This window comes from Eulemur rufifrons, chromosome 7 (assembly GCF_041146395.1).
Source record: "Eulemur rufifrons isolate Redbay chromosome 7, OSU_ERuf_1, whole genome shotgun sequence".
Lineage (NCBI taxonomy): Eukaryota > Metazoa > Chordata > Mammalia > Primates > Lemuridae > Eulemur > Eulemur rufifrons.
In genome coordinates, this window is record NC_090989.1 from 171688688 (window position 1) to 171700715 (window position 12028).

Sequence of the window (12028 nt, forward strand, 5' to 3'; positions counted from 1 at the left end):
GATTTATTTTTCTAGATTTAAACCATTAATATCATTAAACTAACAAAATATAATTAGTAGAAACATTTCTTTTTCTTTTTTTACTTATCTAGACTTACACAAAGCCCAATTTAATGAAAAGTTCCAAAGCTTGCAAAAATAAGAAATATACTTTGATGTAATATTATACATTATACATTTTTGGTTTTAATTTTTGTTCTGAAACTATCTCAAACTTACCACAGAGTTGCAAGTACAGAACTTTTTTCTTGAACCATTTGAGAATAAATTGCCAACCTGAGACCTATGACCCCAGAGCGTATTTCTCACGAATAATGACATTCTCCTATATAATCGTAATATATACATTGAATTAGCAAATTAATATTGATATGTTACTATTATCTAATCCTTAGAGACTATTCAAGTTCCTTCAGTTGCCCCAATAATGTCCTTTATGGCAAAAAGATCCAGTTAAGAATCAAACTTTGCATCTAGTTGCAATGTCTCTTCAGTTTCTTTCAGTCTGGGGCAGTGCCTCTGCATTTTTGAAAACTTCCAAAATGATTAAAATGATTACTTTAAAAGTGATTACTAAAAAATGATTACTTTAAAATGATTACTTTAAAAGATTGCAAAACAATTGTTTTGTTGACTATCCCTCAATTTGTGTTTGTCTGCTATTTCTTCATGATTAGACTCAGGTGATGAATATTTGGCAGGGATATCACAGGAGGGAGGCTGTGTCCTTCTCCTTTCATCCAATCAGGTGGCACATGATTTCTTTTTGTCCCATTACTGAGAATAAACACTTTGATCATTTGGATAAGGTGCCATCTGCCAGATTTCTCCACTGAAATTTGGGTTTTTATTTCCTTTGTAATTTGTAAGTATTTGGGGGAGGTACTTTGAAATCATATAAACATCCAACTCCTCATCAAACTTTCAACTTATTCATTCACTTATATCACTATGGTCTCGAGTTGCCTATTTTATTCAATGGGTTACCATCTGTCACTATCATTATTTAACTTGATGTTTAAACTGTCCCAGATTTGGCCAGTAGGAACACCTTGGAACTACCATGTCCTAATCATTCTTTGAGCACTTCTTTGCTTTCTGGCATAAGATGTCCTAGGTTCAACTTCTCCTTTCTCTGTGCTAGCTCTAGATTTAGCCATTCCTCCAAGAAACCCTGAGTCTTTTTAGTGGAGAATGTATTTAGAAGCCAAGATTTGGGTGCCAGGTGTTCTCATTGATACCGGGGAGTTGTTCACAAGCCTTGTCAGTGGATACTGTGTATTCTAGGGAACACATACACATAATTATATGTACACATACATATATATCCATATTTGTATCAATGTGTCTGTGTGTACACATACTATATAGCCTCATATTTATATCTATCTATATATATTTAGACAACTATATAGATACATGGATAGATTATTCCCCTTGTTGGGCCACCCTCTTGTGTGGAAGGCTTTTTTACCCAGCTTGGGCTCTGACACTGCGTGCCTGGCCACCCCCACATGTGAATGTCTTCCTCATCTCACCCAGGGACTTGCTCCCCATAGGGGCCATCTTGTCTTCTGCATGGGCTCTGACACCAGGCTGACTCTCTGCAAAGATGCCCTCCTCACCCCACTTGGGCTCTGAGTCCCCACACCTTCCCACACCCACGTGGATGGCCCCTCCGCCCTGCATGGTTTCCCACAGTCCACACCAGGCCGCTCCTCCATGTGACTCCTGCCTTGCTGTGCCCCAGCTAACTGTTCAAGGTTGTTCAGGAAGGGAAGGAAAGGAAAAGGAAGGGAAAAGGAAGAGTCATTAGATTCTTTTTTAAAAGAATTAAAAAAAGAAAAGTTGCAATTGTAATCAAGGAAACATAAAGGAAGGAAGTCTTCATTACACTTTTGTAAACAATAAAGTAATGCACATGACTAGTGAAAATGCAGGCAGCTCCAAAGAGCTCAGTGTCCTCAGCCCACCTCTAGTTTCACTTGTATGTATACGTAAGCACAGCCCTTTTTTCCCCTCTCTGAACACACATGGGATTACATTAACTGGTCTGCCACTTTTTTTTCTGTTTCCATTAAATATGTCTTGGAGGTCTTTCGATGACAGCACACCACATTTATTTTAATATTTGTGTATTAATAGCATTATTGTTTGAATTATGAATGGATATCAGTCTTCCACTGATGGCCATTTAGGCTGTCTTTGATCGTTCCTTCTTACAAACAATGCTACAATGTACATCCTTGAAGAAATATTATTTGGGTATGTTTCTCTTCACATTTTCAGTTGTTAAAGATTCAATCTCAAAATCAAATAGTTCAAATAAATAAGGAAGTGTAAGGCAGGCTATTTAAAAGGCATTGTATTTTATCTTTACTGTCAACTCGTTTTGTATCATAAAATGTAGGATTAAAAGAGCATAATCAGATCATTTTGCCCAAACACAAGAATCTGTCTAAGTTCCTCTTTATAACAGATGAGAGAACTTAAGGGAGAAGGTCCAAGCAATTTACTAACAAAGCCAGAACTAGCACCCGTAAGTCCAGAGAGCCCACGTAGGAGTAAATGCCACAGGAACAAAATCCCAGCCTGCATGAGGTGATCCTCTCCCTATCGTCTTACTGTCTCTGTAGTTCTACCTGGGCTTGCATTACCTACATGCACAGAGGCATTGAAATTCCATGACGTGTAGTTTACTTATTGACAGAAGTGGGGCTGTGGGGCTGGAATTAAGTAAAACCCTTTGCCCCTGTTCTATTTGTCTTCCCGTGCTAAATCAATGACTTTGTTTTCAACCCTTAATTATCTTTATCATCCCCAAATACATCACATTTAATGAAAGACAAGATCAATAAGGAAGAGGAAGATCAATAAAGATAAAACTTGAAAATAGGACCTTAAACACGAAGCCACTCGGAAAAGAGGGTAAGAAAACAAAGGAAAACAAGCACAAGTGGTTTAAGGGGGCAAATTACCTTCTAAGAATTGAGAGAAAAGGCCACCAGGGTAGGGTACAGGAGATTCACCAGATAAACTGGGGGCTTAGGGAGCTATATATTTTTCCCAGATAAAATATGGAATAAGAAAAACTAGGACATATCAGGGGAAAAGGAAAAAATAAAATCATTGGCTTGTTCTCCTCCTCTACCTTTAATATTTCATCAAGGTGTCAAGTTATTTCCTACTAAATCTTCTTAAATCTTAGACTGAACAGTTATATTTGGATTGCATTAATTAATCATTATTTTAAATTATTGTTCATCCACACACTTGCCTCAGCTAAATACAGAGGGGAAAATAACATAAGAATAGAACACAAGGCACATCTCACAAGGAAAAAGCCCTATCACAATAAAACTTTTAACAAATTAAACTAAATGAATATGGTCCTCAACTTATGAAAAAGGAGATGTGACAATTTTTTTAAAGCATTTCATACACATCTGAAGTTGATCCTTTCTGTACCATATCCTAGAAAGAGCAACCTGGAGGAATTTTTTTAAGTAAATTTTTTACAACCCTAAGATAAACCAACTCAAGTTTCTGATGATTTTTAAGGTGCTAACAGCCCCAGAGGACTCCACTATTCCTTATGGCTTCCCTTCACCCTACCCACATATTTATACATAGTTCCTTTACTAAACCATCCTTGAATTATCCAGTTCCAATGTGCCATCTTTCCCTGCTGGGAGCCTTGCTAATACCAAAAATGTGGAGTGGTCTTTCAGGGAGATCAGCTGGAAAGGGAAAGACAGAGGTAGGCATAAGTTAGAGGAAGTGACAGGGTGAAGCCATCTCTATTCTTTCAAGCTTTTTGAACATGTTATCATTGTATCATGTTTCTCAGAATGCAAAAAAAAAAAAATAGTCATATTTTAAAAGATGATTGCAATGACATCTGGCTCTAGCTTTACTTGTCAAGGTTGAGAGTAGCTCTTTAGAGCTACCCTGGTTAGTTATGGGAGAATGGGACAATCCCTGATTTCAGTCCCTAGGTGTTATAAAGCAGTTGCTTCTTCCCCAGAGCATTATGGACCTTCTGGAAAGAGGCATCCTTGTGTCTTAGCAAATGGCACCTTTGCTGAGGTTCCCAAGGCCTCAGAGACCACCCACAGCTCATTGCACCTCCTGGGATACACTGTACCTCTGCCTACACCACATGCCAACCTAGCAGCCTTCCTCACCTTCCCAGTAGCTGGAATCCATTTCTCACTGTCTCTAGCCCAGACATCCTAAATGAATTTTCAATAGATTCCAGATGGACTGGAAGGACAAGCAGTATTTTCTTCCAGCGCATGTTCCAGACTGCCCTAAGAAATCCAATTCTAAGCATAGATCCAATCACATCACTCTTCTGTTGACTTGGAGATAAAACACAATCCTGTCCCCAGACTATCTTTCCTGCTTCTCCTTTGGTCACTCATGGTCCTTCCTCAGCAAAATCTATGTTCCAGCTTCACGGAGCTGCTGATCATCCCTCAACACTCGAGTAAGGGAATAAACTAATGTTAATGAGCATCTATGATGTGTCACTTATTGTGTCGTGTTTCGCATATGTCTCGTTGAATCCATGTAACCAATGAGAAGACTGAGGCACAAGCACATGAAGTGGCTTAAATCAAGGGTAAGAGCCAATAAATGGTGGAGAAGAAGCTGAGCTGGACCCTGTCTTTCTGACATGATGTGACCTCCAAAGCTCAGAGCTACCAGGGGGGAAGAACCTGATGTTGTTTCCCATCTTCACCACATGGTAGAACCTTCTGCTTCCTTAAAGCAAACCCCTGAACCCTTTCACGGCTACAGGACCCAAGGTTGGTCCCTTGTTTCCCTTGGACTCCACAGCACTTTCAACACCTTCTCCCTGTCACAGTTCTCATCACATGGCCTCCTCATTACCTGCATTTGTGTCAGTCTGTAATTACTAACTGCAGGGGTTTGAGAACCAAGAACAAAGGTATGTTATTCATCTTTGATCCTTAGTTCTTACACAGAGGCTGATAAGTATAAGATGCTCTACCAATATTTGATAAATAAAGAAAGGAAAGAAGAAATAAAAAATAAATCTTAGAACTATAGACTGTCCCGCTACCAACTCTGGATATACTTGGAATGGAAAAAATTTACACTTTGCCTGGCAGGGAAGTTTCTAACCATATACAGTACTATCTAAATATGCCAAATAATGGGATGTGTCCTATGTACATGATACTGGGAATAAAAGATTTGCAAAAATGACAATGGAAAGCAATAGGTAATGACAATACTATTTTATTTTATTTTATTTTATTTTTTTTGAGACAGAGTCTCACTCTGTTGCCCAGGCTAGAGTGAGTGCCGTGGCGTTAGCCTAGCTCACAGCAACCTCAGACTCCTGAGCTCAAGCGATCCTCCTGTCTCAGCCTCCCGAGTAGCTGGGACTACAGGCATGCACCACCATGCCCGGCTAATTTTTTCTATATATATTTTTAGCTGTCCATATAATTTCTTTCTATTTTTAGTAGAGATGGTCTCGCTCTTGCTCAGGCTGGTCTCGAACTCCTGAGCTCAAACGATCCGCCCACCTCGGCCTCCCAGAGTGCTAGGATTACAGGCGTGAGCCACCGCGCCCGGCCGACAATACTATTTTAAAAAGTGACAAAACGTGCATCATTCCATATGGTTCTCCATGAGATCTAAACTCAGTTTCTCAGAATTAACCCAGAACATAAAATTTCCTAAATTAAGATAAAAAGGGCTTAGTAGCAATGATGAATTATGATACTTTTATATGAGGAAAAGGATAAGATAAAATAAATATGACAGACTTGTGAAAACAAAAGACTAAAAAATTAGCCATTTAATATCAAAGGTGACTTCTTTAAGACTCTGTAGTTCTAACAGGAATTCTTTTAAAAGTGGATGCTAGTGGTTATATAATATCTTAATGGTGATTGAGATGAATAAAAATTAGCAGAAAGGAACACAATTAGGGTCTAAAATTGTAATTTTCAGTGTTCTAATCTAGAATTTAAAAGGAAAAATGAAATAAACTCTTTGAGTAGCTGTGTGTTGGAAACAGGAAGTATACAGTGTTAGGAAGATCTCACTCTAGAGATGTGGGATACAATGTCTTGTTTCTGAAAAACAGAGTAAAATCTATTTCCTCTCCTCAACACAACAGGAGCTATAGTTTTAACAGAATTCCTTAGTTTTCTCTGTGTACCTCTGTTTGAAATACGACAGCACTGAGAAGCTAAATAACGAATGTCAAATCAAGACACTAAAATGGTAATTATTATGAAGACATATTAATAATCTTCAAAATTCAGTACTCTGTTTTTCCACTGATTACATTAAGCATGAAACAGAAACTGATACTTCTCGGAAAAGGCAGAATTATCCATTTCAGAAGTTTATGGACAATGGTCTAGTAGTTACAAAAAGGGAATGCTGTTGACCACAAAACAAGATCTGTTTATAAAAGAGCCTACAAGTGATCATTTGTAAAGTTATCGTGCACTTAATTAATCAGTAAAAGAGTACAGGTTGATCATTTTAATCTTGCAGCGATTTAATCAGTTCAAGACTTTTCTTCTTAAAGTAACCGAGTATAAAACAGGCATACTTTTTCTAAGACACTAAGTCCCCAAGCTAATTACCATAAAATGAATGGGCTTGGAATATATGAAAGAAGATGTGAAAGTGCTTTATCCAAAGAGAGTTCAAGAATCTTTGCAAAAGGAACACAGTTTCTGACCCTAAGGTATTGGCATACGTGCACTGATTTTAAAATAAATATATTCAGGACAGCGAGTAACCTCCAGTTGCTGATTTTTATCACTAAGACTAAACTGGAGACTTTGTTCTTAGCAATAATGCAAACAAAACTGTCACCACGTAGTTAATGCTCTATTTTGGGAAGACAGTCGATTGCAAATTATTAGGAGCTTACTTGACATCCAGTTAGAACAGACTGTGCTTCAAAATGTCTTATTTGTAAACCTTTTTAATAGGAGATGTTGTAACACACTCTGCTATTTCCACTTCTACAACACAGGATCTAAAAGGAAGATAATTATTTTAAATGCTCATCACATATGCCTTTCAGGATTTTCACTAACATCATTCTTGAACTTAACACCAAACTTCTCCAACCATCCTCTTTAGTAGCCTAAAAATAAGTGTTTTAAAATATAGAAAGTGAAATAAATGCGAATGATTATTTATGTTTCGTGTTCATTTTCACTGGTTTGTTCATTTATTTCATATTTCTGGAGCATTTACTGAGGATTGAAGAAGTATGCTAGGACCGAGGATGGAGCAGCAAAGAAGACAGTCTCTGCTCTCATGCAGTTTATAGTCTAATGGGGAAGACAGATGAAACAATACTTGCATAAAAATACATTTCTTATATGCAGAATGGTGAATAGAAAGCTCTCAAGCGTTGGAGCCAGGCAAACCTAAAATCAAGATCCTGTCTAGAGGTGAGCTAGTAATCACATTTTAGTCTCCTCATTTCACCAAAATAGGCATTGTGATACCTACCATAGAGAATTCTTCTGAGGATGAGCTAGAATAACATCTGGGAAAGGCCTGACAATTAATAGGTTCTCAAATCATTCCCCTTTCTCCCTTGTTTGCATTCCTTCCCCCTTATTTCCCATTCATATAAAACTGGGTAGCAAAAATTTGGCAGTGCAAAACTCTTTTTACTCTATTAAATTTAAGAAGTTATTTAATAAAAAATTCAATTGAAAGCAAAAGCTAAAATAATTTTCTTAGTTAATGAAAAAGTTATCTATATTGAGAATACATGTATATTGAATTTTATCAAGTTCCTAGTCTATTCTCAGTGTTCATCCAATTTTCTTACAATAGAAAGCATTAAAAAAAAAAAGTAATGTTTCTATTGCCTTGGGGACAACTAGATTTTATATTCAAAGCAACAAAACCCGCAGAAAGAATAAAGTACATACACTGAGCTTTTTCCTCTTAGATATAAAAAAACAACTTTATGAAATTAAAATTATTTTGGTCTATGCAATCAATACAAATTTGAACAAAGCTAATGCAGTTGAGGAAATTATTAGTAGTTTATACAAATAACATTTTTTTTTGCTCACTAGAGTTGTTGAATAAAACAAAATATTAATCTCCATTGGAAGACTCCATACATATTCAAAATTTCCTAGGGTTTTCTTTTAACGATATTTTTAAGACATTAAATAGAAGTCTTAATCTTATGGTAACATTATGGACAATGGCAACCATACTCCTCCCTTCTCTCCAGGTACTGGTGGTACTTATTTAAACCCTGTAGACTTGCACTTATTACAGTTCATTTTAATATGACCTTATTTGAAGAAGGTTTAGAATTTTGCTTATAATCTAAAATTCTGATGAGGAAGAGAACCCTGCTACCTTTTCTTCTTGAGATGTAAAGAAAGAAAATAGATGTCTTAACTTCTGAGTAATAGCACCTTGAAGCAAGAAAGGAACTTTAAAAAATAATTTAGACCGACTCCTTTATTATAGTAATGAGAAAACTTGGGAGGTTCAAGGCTCTATTTTAAGTCAGGAGCAGAGCTCAGTCTGTGGTCCAGATGTGGAGGGGGCTCTGAGGATGTGGCATGCGTGGGGGGTGGCGGTGGCCAGGTGAGCTGAGCACCTGTGTGTACATAGTTTGCCTATGTCTTCTGGTTATTGTGTGCAAACAAAACAATTGAGAATGTCTGCTTTAGTGAGGAGTGGGAAGGAGAATTTTACTATTTGTCTCAAATTTTTTAGTCTGTGTTTTAGGGTTCACGTACGTGTTTCCAGCATTCCATGAAATGAGAATTTAAAATTTCTTATTCTATATCTTTTTAACTATTTTAAAAACAATTAAAGGAACAAGTCACATGAACAACGAAATGTGTTATGCACCAAATTTTAACACGTTGGAGACCTCTAATACATAAATCTTTGCTGCTAAGTTAACTTGCTTTTCTGCAGGCCTCGGAATAAAGCAGGGGTCACAAAGGAAGTGACAACAGGGACCAAGGAGGTAACCTGGGGGACTGAAGGCAGTGAGGACTTGGATGAACTGGATAGCGCAGTCCCATCTAATCCAGGCAGCTGGTTGTTGCCTGAGGAAATACAGGGCCACTGTTGCCAGGTCTTAATTCTTCCCAGTACAGAATAGAACTCTGTATCTTTATGAACTTATGAAAACAGGAAAAAAACAAAAAACAAAAAACAAAAAAACAGGGATCCAACCAGTGACTGGCTTTCTTATCACCTGCTCTAATTAATTGTGTTTACTAACCATAGAAAAGGAAAGTCACATGAAGGTGGAGTAGCACAGCTTTAGGAGACAGGAAGTCCGGAGTCCGAATACATCCCTATCACTTAAGAGTTTCAAGGCCAGCTGCAAGTACTTAACCCAAAAGAGACTCAATCTTCATCTGTCAAGTGGAGAACAACAGTACCACCTCATGGAACTGAGTGCAAATCAAATGAAATAATACACGTAGATATTGTGGCAGTGTCAATGCATGTAGTAAATTTCCCTTATCATCATCATCATCATCATCATCATTCATTTGAGGCTGTTTCTTTCCAGCTACACTGCAAATTGAGTCAATGCACTGCAATTCCATATAGCAAACAGATGAACACATTTCACATGAAAAACAGAAAAATTCCAAATAGATTCACAGGTATTTTTGTCTTTTAATACAGTGTATTAAATGGCTTTTAAAAACAACTTATTATTTAAATGTACCTAGAAGTTAAAATTACTGGTTTTTAAAAACACCGTATGCACATAAAATATAATGACAATACATCCATAGAAAGAGAAATTATAGGATCTGATTTCCCCTGACATAGAAGACTGAATATCATTTCTGGTTTTAGCTGTTTTTGTAGTACTTAGCATAATCTATTTGAATTATTCTTGAAACTGTGATCACTGCCAGCCCTACTAGGATGCGTAAAGCCTATCTTTTTTAGATTAACTTTTCTGGAAGCATTTGAATGTGATTTTAAACTTTTCTTCAACATCAAGGTTTAATAATTTGAGAAGCTTTTCTTCTCCCCACCAAACAGATAACCATCTGTTTCAACAAAGTTGTTCAATAAAATTTTGTTACATTAGAAGATCTATAGCCTATCAGTATTTCTTTGTTTCAACCAGCTTTTCATAGCCAGGCCAGATCTGCTGAGCTGTATAGGACAATCAGAAAAGAGGCTACCATATCTCACAGAGTTTAGAGTCCACACAGGAAAATTACTTGAAAGTTCCAAAGATAACTTCTGTTTAAAGCTTCTATAAATTTAATCTTGTGCATAAAAGAGTTAATTATACTGGTTAGTAATTTAATTGTACCAGTTCAAAATGGCTCCCCGAAAAATGGGTCCAAAAATAGGGATTTATATAGTGTTTTTGCTGTTTTTTATTAGGTTTCAACACACGTAAAACATTTTTAGGTGTGCTTCCCCAATACATATAAATGTGGAACACTAATCACCACAGTAATTATATAGAGCTAAACCCCTTCCCTCTGCAAGGCTCAGAGGCTAAGGAACCAAGTGTTCAGTGACCTGAGTGACACCCACAATATTCAGAATCTCAAGGACACTGCAGTAAGATGAACGGGGGAAGTCGGGGGCTTTTCTGTGTCTGCAAAGAGGAATAGCAGCAGCTATATTCTCCTTATTTCCCACTAAGGAAGTTCCGAAGTACTCAGCATTATCTTTTCCCTAAAAATGTTCACTAAACATGGGTATCTTAAACTAAAGGTCACAGGTCAAAAATTGCCCTGGAGCTTTCAGACTTCGTTTTTAAATAACCTAATGCTTATTGTATAAAAGGAGCAATTTCTGGGAAGCCAGATGGCAGGGACCACAGGTGAAATTCTGCCAAGGAAGCCCACATTGTACAGTCAAAGGGCCGACTCTGAAATTGAAATTGATTCCAAGAAGTTCATGTTCATATAAATGTATCTGAGATCTACCTCGCTTTAGTTTTATTTCTCCACCCATCAAAATATCAAAACTCATTTCCTAAAAGATCAAGATGCTGCCAAATTTCAAAAGCATAGAAAAGCAGCCGAGGATGACTAACGTTTACTACATCACAAAGAATACACCTCGCAAAAGACAACTAGATTTCTCGTCCACGCAAGAGAAATGGTTGTTAAGAACATCAAAAAGAGCGAGACCTTTAACTCCGAGCAGCGCTAGGTGGCAGGGGAGAGTCGGCTATGCGTCCAGCCTCTCCTGCTCTGCTCCGGCTCACGCTGCTGACACCTGTCTGCTCTGACCTTCACCTTCTCTTTCGTGTCAAAGAAAAGGCTTGAGGCTGACCTGAGCTCCAACAGAGGCCTCTTCCTTACGAGGGAAACTGCTGTGAGCTAAATTCGTACAACTCTTTCAAACCTTTCATTGCAGCTTACTTGCCTGGTGGAATTAAATCCATATCGAAGGGGCTTTAGCTGTACAACTCTGTTCTTCAGGCTAGCAGATCACATGCCAAAATATAGCCCCAAGTCAATACAAGAAACACGCTGGGGGGGCGGTTGGGATCCCCTCAAGTGTCGAGTTCCTTACAGATGCCAGACTGGAGGTCCACCTGGGGCAGGCACTCAGCAGGGATGTCTGCATGTTTGGATGCTATTGCTGCGATCACCTTGTCACTGTGTTCTAAAACCTTGAACAAGATGTTTAATTTTAAGGAGTCTAGCTTCAGTATCCACTGACCCCTCTAAGCCTCATTTTCTGTTTCAACAATGAAGATAATGGGGTATTTAAAGGGTTGTGAGGAGCAAATGGGATAGCGGATCCATGGGAAGTGCTGTGTATGGTGCTTCCGCAATAACATACTCAAACGTTAGCCTTTGTTATTTCCACCACCAAATGAGACGGGGAATGGGAAAGTTCTAGAAAACACAGAGCAGCCATCATTGTCATCGTCATTATTATCACTCTCCTCGTGCCCTCTGAGCTTCGGCTAAACCTCAACTTGGTGTTGTCACAAGCACACCCTGGAATTTCTCCCATC